Source organism: Chiloscyllium plagiosum, chromosome 3 (genome assembly GCF_004010195.1).
Source record: "Chiloscyllium plagiosum isolate BGI_BamShark_2017 chromosome 3, ASM401019v2, whole genome shotgun sequence".
NCBI classification, from domain to species: Eukaryota; Metazoa; Chordata; class Chondrichthyes; order Orectolobiformes; family Hemiscylliidae; genus Chiloscyllium; species Chiloscyllium plagiosum.
Genome location: NC_057712.1, coordinates 75,583,358 through 75,594,149, shown reverse-complemented (window position 1 = coordinate 75,594,149; position 10,792 = coordinate 75,583,358).

Below are 10,792 nucleotides of genomic sequence, written 5' to 3'. Positions count from 1 at the left end.
GAAGTTCACTTGTGGCCAGGGACCTGGACGCCATAGTGGATGTGGTGGTGGAGCAGAGTACTGTTCTTTTCCAGTTAACCACCACAGGAGACCATGCCACCAGACCAAGCCAGCCTGGACACTGCCTGGCTCAGGGTGGGGTCATGTCTGGCACAGGGCATCCAGCAGTTCAGGAAGAAGGTCAATGATTTTCTGTCTCCACAAGTATATCATCTTCTCTTTCCAGTCTCACACTCACAGGAACACCACTCACTGTAACTCTGCCATAGCATCCACAAATCACCAAGACTGATGGATTACAACCCTCACTATTACATGCCTCCTGTCATTCTCACTGACCTCATCCTCCCAAACTACTGACTCTTCCTGCCCTTTGCGCTCCCTACTCTCTCACTGGGGAAATCTCACCTCCTTCTCTTGCTCCTGCATCACCAATGACTGCTGTTCCAAACACTTCCATAATACACAACTTTCATCTCATTGCAGAAAAAAGTCTATGAACCCCATGGATTGATGTCTCAACAGCATCCCAACTTGGAATTCCAGGATTGCTTGCATTTACTGAGCCTGGCCCAAACCCTAGACTGCAAGGATATGGTTCCCTGGACTCTGGTCACACCAAGTGCCTGACTGGCTCTGGCCGACTGAAATTGGACCAGCCCCTTGATTCACTGTGGCAGTGCTCCCTCAGTGACCATAGTCCCCCTTCATCCCATAAAGGACTACATCTGTTTGCCCTTTGGAGACACCCATTTACTTGAAGGACGTGCAGTATGTTTGTCATGTAAACTGTGGGCACACACTGCAGGTATGAATTAGCTAGAGCACTGTGGCATGTCCAGCCCCTTGACTATTCAATGTTCCCCATTGTCACAAAGCTGCTTCCATTTTTCTCCTGACTAAAAGTTAATGCAAGTTTCAGTCTGGCAGCCTGCCATTAAGTGCTGAAGACTCTGTGCACCAAGAAAGCAATGTGACCCATACAAAGCCTGGCAACTCCTAAGCCAGTGCTCAAGTCAATGAGGGTGGCCTAATAAAACAATGTGAAGGATACGCGGGCTGACGACTCACAAGCAAAGTTCTCTCTAAGCTGTATGGTTGCGTGCGCACAGAGCCCCTCCATTGTTCCACGCATGATGATCGCTAAGCGGATGTCGATCTTTGCATTGACTTCAGATTCTGGAATTTGCTGCCTTACATCAGAGGCCTGTGCTGCCAGGAAGGAAACTAGAGGGAACACTGCCCCAAGTAAGCCAAAGTGAGTCAATGCTAAAGCAGAAAAGCACCATAATATCTCGAGTAGCTGCATTAGATATGTGTGTGTCCCTGTGACTATGTCAGTGAGTCCCAGCAGAAGCATGCAAGCCATAAGTGCCACTGATTTCCAATGTAATGTGTTGAAGGATTGAAGTGGTCTGAGAGTTGGTCAAAGAGCATACATCATGATGTGGTGAGTCTGGTGATTTTCCAATTTTTGACTTATGTGGACAAAAGGTTGAGGAGAATGATAGCCATTGAGCCTGCAGGGACATTGTTGTGAACAAGCAGTTGCTTGATACTGGCCGGGGCAATCAACTTGGAGCAGTATGGTGGCTCAGTGTTTCACACTGCTGCCTCACAGTGCCAGGGACATAGGTTTGATTCCACCGTTGGGCGAATGTCTGTGGAGTTTGCAATTCTCCTGTGTCTGTGTAGGTTTCCTCCCACAGCCCTAAGATGTTAGATGGATTGGCCATGTTAAATTGCCCATTGTGTCTAGGGATGTGCAGGCTAGGTGGATTAGCCATGAGAAATGCAGGGTTACAGGCATAGGGTAGAGAGCTGGGTGAGATGCTCTTGGGACGGTCATTGGACTTGATGGGCCAAATGGCCTGTTTCCACACTGTAGGGCTTCAATATCCAAGCATCATTCAATGAACTGCAGCCACGAGCTATAGTTTGCATACCATGATACCTAGTTTCTCACGGAAGGAGAGGGAATTCGAATTGACATAGAAATGACATTTGTTAGAGCTTTGATGAAAAAGATAAAGATATGAAAACAAGATAGTTGCTGCTCAGTAGTGAGATTCTGAAGTCTCCATTTGAGGGCTTGAGATGAATATTGGAAAAATCTTACTCGACATCATTATTCTGATTTTTTTCACTGTCACCATATTTTCTTATCTTTCTCACCATTGCTCACACTTCACCTGAAAAGGAATGTTTCATATTTTTCCCCTATCAAAATTATGTAGTTGGAAAACTTTTTCATCCAGTTGAAATATGTAAAACCAAATATTTCACTAACTATGAATGTAGATTACCTTTCCAAAAGCCCACCATTCTTCCTTGCAAGATCGTGACTAGATATAACATTTAATTGGGAAGGAGTGACTGCGCACCCATAGTTAACTGAAACTATATTGCATCAATATATGTACTTGTGGTGTCTCTTTTACTTTTTTAATCCCAGTAACATTTCCATAGGCAATTGAAGTGAACTGGTGAAAAATCACTCAAGCTCTACCTGATGAATTTATTCAGTCATACTTCACTTGTTTTAAAAAAAGCTAAACTTATCCACTTTTCACAGGGGAATACACTTCAGGGAAGGTAGCAGGGTTTGACAACGCTTTATTAATTGTTGCACCTTGCATAATAGAGCAACTCTTTTTTTTGGTAATGCTAATGGAATATCAGAGGTCGAGCATGAATTTTTCATTTAGTAAATAACATTAAGTCTCACATTCCACAGAATACAACTAAGTTATTTATGAATATTGTCTGAAAACTTGAACCAAATGACAGAGTTGCATTATAATTAAGACATTGGAAGCATAAAGAGGGCAAAATACATTCAGAGTGCAGTTGAATGCTGCAACCACACAAATGCTGAATTTGCTAACACCAAAACACCATAACATTTCCATTTTTTCTTTGACAGATCAATAGGGAAAATCATTTGAAAACTGTATTGCTCAGATGACCTTCAGATGAACTTGAGGATAAGAATTGGAACAGTCACTAGCATTATTAGTGACCTTTTGTTGATTTTTGCAGGTGATACTTTGCAGATTATAGGGCATCTTCAGCACTATCACTGAGGTGTATATGTTATTAGCATATGAAGATTACAGAGTACGAATGAATTGCTCCTATTTCTAATGACCATCATGAATGCAGGCATCATGGCTTTGAACACCTTCCACAATATTACACTATTAACAAAAAAAAAACAAATTATCTGTGGCAGGCATCACTGTCCATTTGAAGAAAGTTTGACAAGGGCACCATTACTGTGATAACAATAATCTTACATTCAAGCCACAAATAAACAGTTGGAAACTATTATAAATATTTGCTATAACCAAAATAGTGCCTGCAGAGTGGATGAGACAACTGACTGAATATGATGACATATTCCAGGAAGCAATTCAAGTGGGGTGAGGATAAAGGAATATAGTGGTAGTAAGGGATGGTATAGTGAGAGGGATTGATGCCATTCTCTGCAGAAAAATACATAATTCTTAAATTTAATCAGCATGGCTTTGTCAGAGAGAATTCTTGTCAAACGAATTTGAAAGAATTTTTCAAGGAGGTGATCAGTTGTATAGATGATGGTAGTAAGTTTGCAGATGACATGAAGATTGATCGCAGTGAGGAAGAGGGTCTTAGTTTACAGAAGGATATAGACTGATTAGTCAGATGGAATTTTAAAAAACCAAAAGAAGAGTGGATGCTGGCAATCAGAAATAAGACAGAAATTGCAGATCTGACAGTACCTGTGGAGAGAAATCAGAGCTAACGTTTTGGGTCCAGCAGTCAATTGTAAGATAAAATCGCCACAAAGTTCAAGTATTTCATCCTTAATGCTGCTCTCTAGCATGTGGTTACTGCTAGCGAGTGGGTACATCACTCCTACAAGTGATGTTTTACCTTCACCATTTATCAGCTCTGACCAAAACGTTTCCACATCCTAGTTTCCCAGAGTTAGATCATCTCTCTCTATTGTGCTAATATGATCATTAGTTAGCTGTGCCACACTTCCACCAGCTTTCTGTACTTCCTAAATGTCTGGTACCTTTTAATATTCTGGTACCAATCTGTATCATCCCAGAGCCATGTCTTTGTCAATTACCACCAGATCGTACTTAATTATGCTGTTAATTCAAATGACAGGATACAGAAACTTTAGTTTTATTCCTTTTGTAACTTTTAGTCCTATCTGTTGGTTTACTGTTGGGTTTGTGCTCTCTGTCCCTTTCTGGTTCAGTTGTCATTTCCCATATTAACTTTCTTTCTCTTTGACCTTGCTTCCATTTTTAAAATTTATTCAACCTTCCCCAAATTGATTACTTACCCCCAGCCATTTAGTTTAAAATCACCTCTGCTTCTTTAGTTATGCAGCGCACTAGATCACTGGCATCAACACACTTAAACATGAAACTATCCCATCTGAACAGATCCCACTTTTCCCAACATTGGTACAAACCACTCCCAAACTGTAAATCATTACACCCACACACATTTATATCTCTAACCTGGTTTGCCTTATGCTGGTTTAGAATATAGAACATAGAACATTACAACACAGTACAGGCCCTTTGGCCCTCGCTGTTGCAATAACCTGTGGAACTAATCTGAAGCCCATCTAACTACACTATTCCATTCTTGTCCATATGCTGATCCAATGACCATTTAAATGCTCTTAAAGTTGGCAAGTCTACTACTGTTGCAGGCAGTGTGCTCCATGCCCCATTACTCTCTGAGTAAAGAAACTACCTCTGACATCTGTCCTATATCTATCACCCTTCAATTTAAAGCTATGTCCCCTCATGTTAGCCATCGCCATCCAAGGAAAAAGACTCTCATTGTCCAACCTATCTAACCCTCTAATTATCTTATATGTCTCAATTAAGTCGCCTCTCAACCTTCTTCTCTCTAATGAAAACAGCCTCAAGTCCCTCAGCCTTTCCTCGTAAGACCTTCCTTCCATACCAGGCAGCATCCTAGTAAATCTCATCTGAACCATTTCCATAGCTTCCATGTCCTTCCTACAATGTGGTGACCAGGTGGCTCAGTGGTTAGCACTGCAGCCTCACAGCGTCAGGGACCAGGGCTCAATCCCAGCCTTGGATAACTGTCTGTATGGAATTTGCACATTCTCCCCGTGTCTGTGCAGGTCAGGTGAATTGGCCATGTTAAATTGCCCATAGTGTTAGGTGCATTAGTCAGAGGGAAATGGGTGGGTTGCTCTTCAGAGGGTTGGTGTGGATTTGTTGGACCGAAGGGCCTGTTTCTACACTTAAGGAATCTAATCTAACTGTACGCAATACTGCAAATGTGGCCGCACCAGCATTTTGTACAGATGCAGCATGATCTCATGGTTATATTTGGTCAGGTAATAATCCAGAAATTATAATATGATCTTTAAGGTTCTTCTTCTTAGTTGGGTGCCTAGCTTCTCATACTGATTTTGCAGAACCATCTTTGTCCTGCCTGTGTTATTGGTACTTACATAAACTACGAAGACTGGACCATTCCCTCTCCAGCCCTCAGCAGATACTTGGGGTCCAGACACTGGGCAGGCAACACAGGCATAGAGCCATACAGCACAGAAGAGGCCTTTCTGCCCATCAAGTCTGTACCAACCTATCCCACTTTCCAGTACCTGACCTTAAATATATAACATTTCAAGTGTCTATCCATGTACCTTTTATTATTTGTGATGTTTTACCCTCTGAGTGAAAACAATGTTTCTTCAAATCCCCTCAAAACCTCATGCCCTATACCTTAAACTTACTTACCCTTGTTAGCAACCCTTCAACAAAGGGGAACAGTCGCTTCTTATCACCCTAGCCTGTGTCCCTCATAATTGTGTGCTCCTCAAACAGCGTCCCTTGTCTGACAGTATCCAGCTTCTCTTCATAGCTAAATACTCTATCCCAGGCCAAATTCTGGTGAATCTCCTCTGTACCCCCTCCACTGCCACCACATTCCTCCTATTGTATTGTGGCTAGGACTGCACACAGTACTCCAGCTATGGCCTAACCTAAGTTTAACACCACTCTAATATAACCTCCCTGTTCTTATAATCTATGCTTGCCTTCATTGCTCAGACCAGTAAGTATAGGAGTTAGGACATCATGTTGAGGTTATACAGGACATTGATGAGACCACTTTTGGAGTTCTGTGTCCAGTTCTGGTCACCCTGCTGCAGGAAGAATATCATTAAAGTGGAGAGGGTTCAGAAAAGGTTTACCAGGATGTTGCTGGTACTGGAGGATTTGAGTTGTAAGGATAGGCTGGGACTTTTTTCATTGGAGCGTAGGAGGTTGAGGGGTGACTTTATAGAGGCTTATAAAATCATGAGCAGCATAGCTAAGGTGAATAACAAAGATCTTTTCCCTAGGGTGGGTGAGTTCAAAGCTAGCAGGCATATTTTTAAAGTGAGAGGATAAAGATTTAAAAGTGACCTGGTGGGCAACGTTTTCACACAGAGGGTGGTACATGTGTGGAATGAACTGCCAGAGGAAGTGGTATGTGCAGGTACCGTTACAACATTTAAAAGACATTAGGATAGGTACATGATCTGGAAAAGTTTAGAGGAACATGGGCCAAATGAAGGTAAGTTGGACACATTCAGTTGGGGAAACAGGTCAGCATGGATAAGTTGCACCAAAGTGTCTGTTTCCATGCTATATGACTCAATGGGCAAAGGTAGTCTGGATAAGTAGTTTATGGAAATTGTGTTTTGGTACAGTTTCTTTGAATGTGCTATGAAGCTGACCATAATACAATTGAATTTTGCATTCATTGTGTGAGAAGGAGGAGTGGGTCTGAAAGTACACATTTTGAAAAAGCTAGGTAAGGACAATTGTGACCACATGAAAGCAAAACTGTTGAAAATGAATTTGCAAATTAGGTTAAAGGATGTATCAACATAGATGCAGTAACTGGTATTTAACAGGGTATTTCAGAATACACAGAAGTTACATTTCAACAAGTAAGAAAAATTCTAAGGGAACAGTCTCAGCATGTGTTGTTAACTCGAAAAGTTAAACAAGTTAAATCCATTCATGGGGCTTGGATGCCATTGAGTGGGCCAGCATTTAGTGCCCATCCATCGTTGCCCTTGAGAATGCAGTAGTGAGCTGTGTCCTTGAACGGCTGAAGTCCATTAGATGTAAATAGATCCACAATGCTGTTAGAGAGGGAGTTCCAGGATATTGACCAGTCAAGACTGAAGGAAGGGTAATATATTCCAAGCCACGATGGTGAGTGTGGTTGGAGGGAAACTTGGAGGCAGTGGTGTTCCCATGTATGTGCTGTCCTTGTCCTTCTATACAGAAGCAGTCATGGATATGGAAGGTGCTGTCTAAGGAACCTTGATGAATTTCTCCAGTGCATCTGAGAGTTAATGGTGGACTGTTTGGATGCTTGTGGATGTGGTGCCAATCAATTGGGCCGCTTTACCCTGGATGGTGCCAAGTTTCTTAAGTGTTATTGAAACTGCACTCATCCAAGCAGGAGGGAGTATTCTATTACACTCTTGATTTTTTCCTTGTCAATGGTGGACAAGCTTTGGGAGTCAGGAAGTGTGTTACTCACTGCAGAATCCTAGCCTCCTATGTCCTCTTGTAGCTACAGTATTTGTGGCTCGTCAGTTCAGTTTCTGGTCAATACTAAGCCACCCCCATTTGCCTCCAGAGTATTAATAATGGAGGTTTCAATATTGGTAGTTGCCCTTGAATGCCATGGGAAGATAGTTAGATTGTCTCTTGCTGGAGATGGTCATTGCCTGTTATTTTTGTGATGTAAATGTTACTTGCTATTTCAAGCCTGACTATTGTCCAAATCCTACTCCCATTGAACAGGGATTGCTTTGGTATCTGAGGAGTTGTGAATGATGCTAAATGCTGTGCAATAATCAGCAGACATCCCCACTTCTGACATTATGAAGACGGGAAGGTCAATGATGAAGCAGCTGAAGATGTTGGGGCCTAGGTGACTACCCTGATGATCTCCTACAGAGATGACCTGAAATTGAGATGATTAATCTCCAATAACCACAACCATCTTCCTGCATGTTGGATATGACGCCAACCAACGGAGAGTGTTCCCCCTGATTCCCATTGACTCCAGTTTTTCTAGGGCATGTTGAAGACAAGTTCAGTCATATGTGACTTTGATATTAAGGGGAGTCACTCTCACCATACTTCTAGAATTCCGTTCCTTTAACCATATTTGAACTGAGGTTGTACTAAGGTCAGGAGCTGAGTGGCTTTGGTGGAACCCAAACTGAGCAACAGTGAGCAGATTATTACAAAGTAAGTTCTACTTGACAGCATTAATTATAACTCTTTCAATCACTTTATTGATGATGGAGAGTAGACTGATGGGGCAATAATTGGCTGGGTTGGGTTTGACCTGCTTTTAGTGAACTGTCAATACCCCGGCAACTTTCCACACTTTTGGGTAGATGTCAGTGTTGTAACTGTATTGGCTGGCTGTGCAGCAAGTTTGAGAGAACAAGTCCTCAGTACTTTTGGCGGAATACTGTCAGGGCCAATTACCTTTGCAATATCCAGTGCATTCAGCCACTTCTTGATATCATGCACAGTAAATCAGATTGGCTAAAGACTGGCATCTGGGATGCTTACGACATGGAAGGTGACTGAGATGCTTCTGACGCTTCTGGCTGAAGATTGTTGCATATGTTCTAGCTTTAGGTTTTGGGCTGCTGTTCCAGGCTCCCTGATCATTAAGGATGGAATTATTCTTGGAACTTCCTTCATTAAATCATTTAGTTGTCCACCACTATTCGTTATGCAAATGATGAGAGATTGCAGAGTTCTGGGGTACAGAGTACTGGGTATCCCAGTTAAAGAATCACAAAATGCTAGTGTGTGAGTAAAACAAATAATAGAGAAAGCTAATAGAGTGTTCTCATTTATTGCAAAAGGAATTGAATGCAAAAATAAGGAGGTAATGCTTCAATTATAAAGGTACTGATGGAACCACATCTGGGAGTACCGTATACAATATTATTTTCCTTATTGAAGGAAGGATATAAATATTTTGAAAATAGTACAGAGAAAATACAAAGACTAATAATTGGAATGGGTGGGTTTTCTTACGCGGAAATGTTGGACAAGCTAAGCTTGAAATCTGTTGGTGTTTGAAGAACTGTAGTGTATAAATTCCTAATGGAGCTTAACAGGTTAGGTGCTGTGTGGATGTTTCTTCTTATGGGAGAATCTAGAACTGGGGATCAATGTTTAAATATAAAGTTTCGCCAATTTAAAATAGAGAAAATCTGAGTTCTTTTCTCTCAGATGGTACGGGTGTTTAGTATTGTCATTCTGAAAAGGTGGAAGCAGAGTTCTTGAATACTTTTAAGGCAGACCCATGGACATTGAAGCCTCCAAGGCAAAATGCTCCCTTATTAATTTGTTGTTGATGGACAAGATGAGGACTGTCATGGAGCATTGTAGAAACCTGATTGTCCTAAACCCGGTTAAAACATGGAAAATGATACGACAAAGCTAGGACAATTTATATAAAACTTTTCTTTTTACTCCTATAATAGGAATTCCAGGATTTCAGTTGGGATCGATGGATTCTGGCTTTAGGCCCTGGGAGTCTAGAGGAATCTTATTGGGAAACTTATTTGAGGAGGAGGTCATGATGTCTTTCGATCAGCTGAGCCAGAAATATGAATTGTCTAGTGGGGACCTCTTTTATTATTTTCAGATTAGGAACGTCATACAGAAAAAGAATACATTACAGGTTAATTCCGAAAAGACTGACGTGGAGAGGGGAGTACTTTGGTCCACAGACACTCTCTCGACCAGTACCCTCTATCTTTACTAGGACATTGAATGGCTATGCGGGATCTGGATTCAGGAATTGGGGTGGAGATCTTGTCAGAGACATGGGAGGATATTTGGGAGAATGTGAGGAGCTCAGTGGTTAGTACTGCTGCCTCACAACACCAGGGTCCCAGGTTCGATTCCAGCCTCGGGTGACTATCTGTGTGGAGTTTGCACATTCTCCCCGTGTCTGTGTGGGTTTCCTCCCACAGTCCAAAGATGTACAGGTCAGGAGAATTGGCCATGCTAAATTGCCCATAGCGCTAGGTGCATTAGTCAGAGGGAAGTGGGTCCGGGTGGGTTACTCTTCAGAGGGTCGTTGTGGACTGGTTGGGCTGAAGGGCCTGTTTTCACACTGTAGGGAATCTAATCTAATCTAATAATTTCAATTTGTAATAAGATGCGGGCTATGCAACTGAAGGATCTATTTGGCTCTGGACCAGGTTGCAAAATTTAAAAAAGGAATGTGTCCCAAATGTAAAACAGATATTGGTACTCTTACTCATTGCTTGTGGTCATGCCACAAGCTTCGTCAGTATTGGGATGCAATGGCAAGGGTTTTGGAAGGGATCTTGGGAACCGAGGTCAAGATAGATCCAGTGTCCCTCCTCTTGGGTCTGACAAATTTGCCCTCTTTAGATGTGCACGGGAAGAAACTGTTTAATAATCTTTCATATTTGTGTGAGGAAGAACATGCTGATGAGTTGGATATCAGAAAATCCCCCAGAAATTTCGGGATGGCATAGGTTAGTTATGGAACATATCCCCCAGACTTGCTTACAAGTATGATGCACCAGGAAACAACTTTTTTATAAGTCAAGTTGGCCATTTTTGAATTATATGGATGCAGACTTATTGGCTATATTGATTAGGGCCTTTGTGTAGCTGCGAGGGCTGTGTCTGGTGGGCTGGAGGCCCGGGGAGGAAGAATTCCG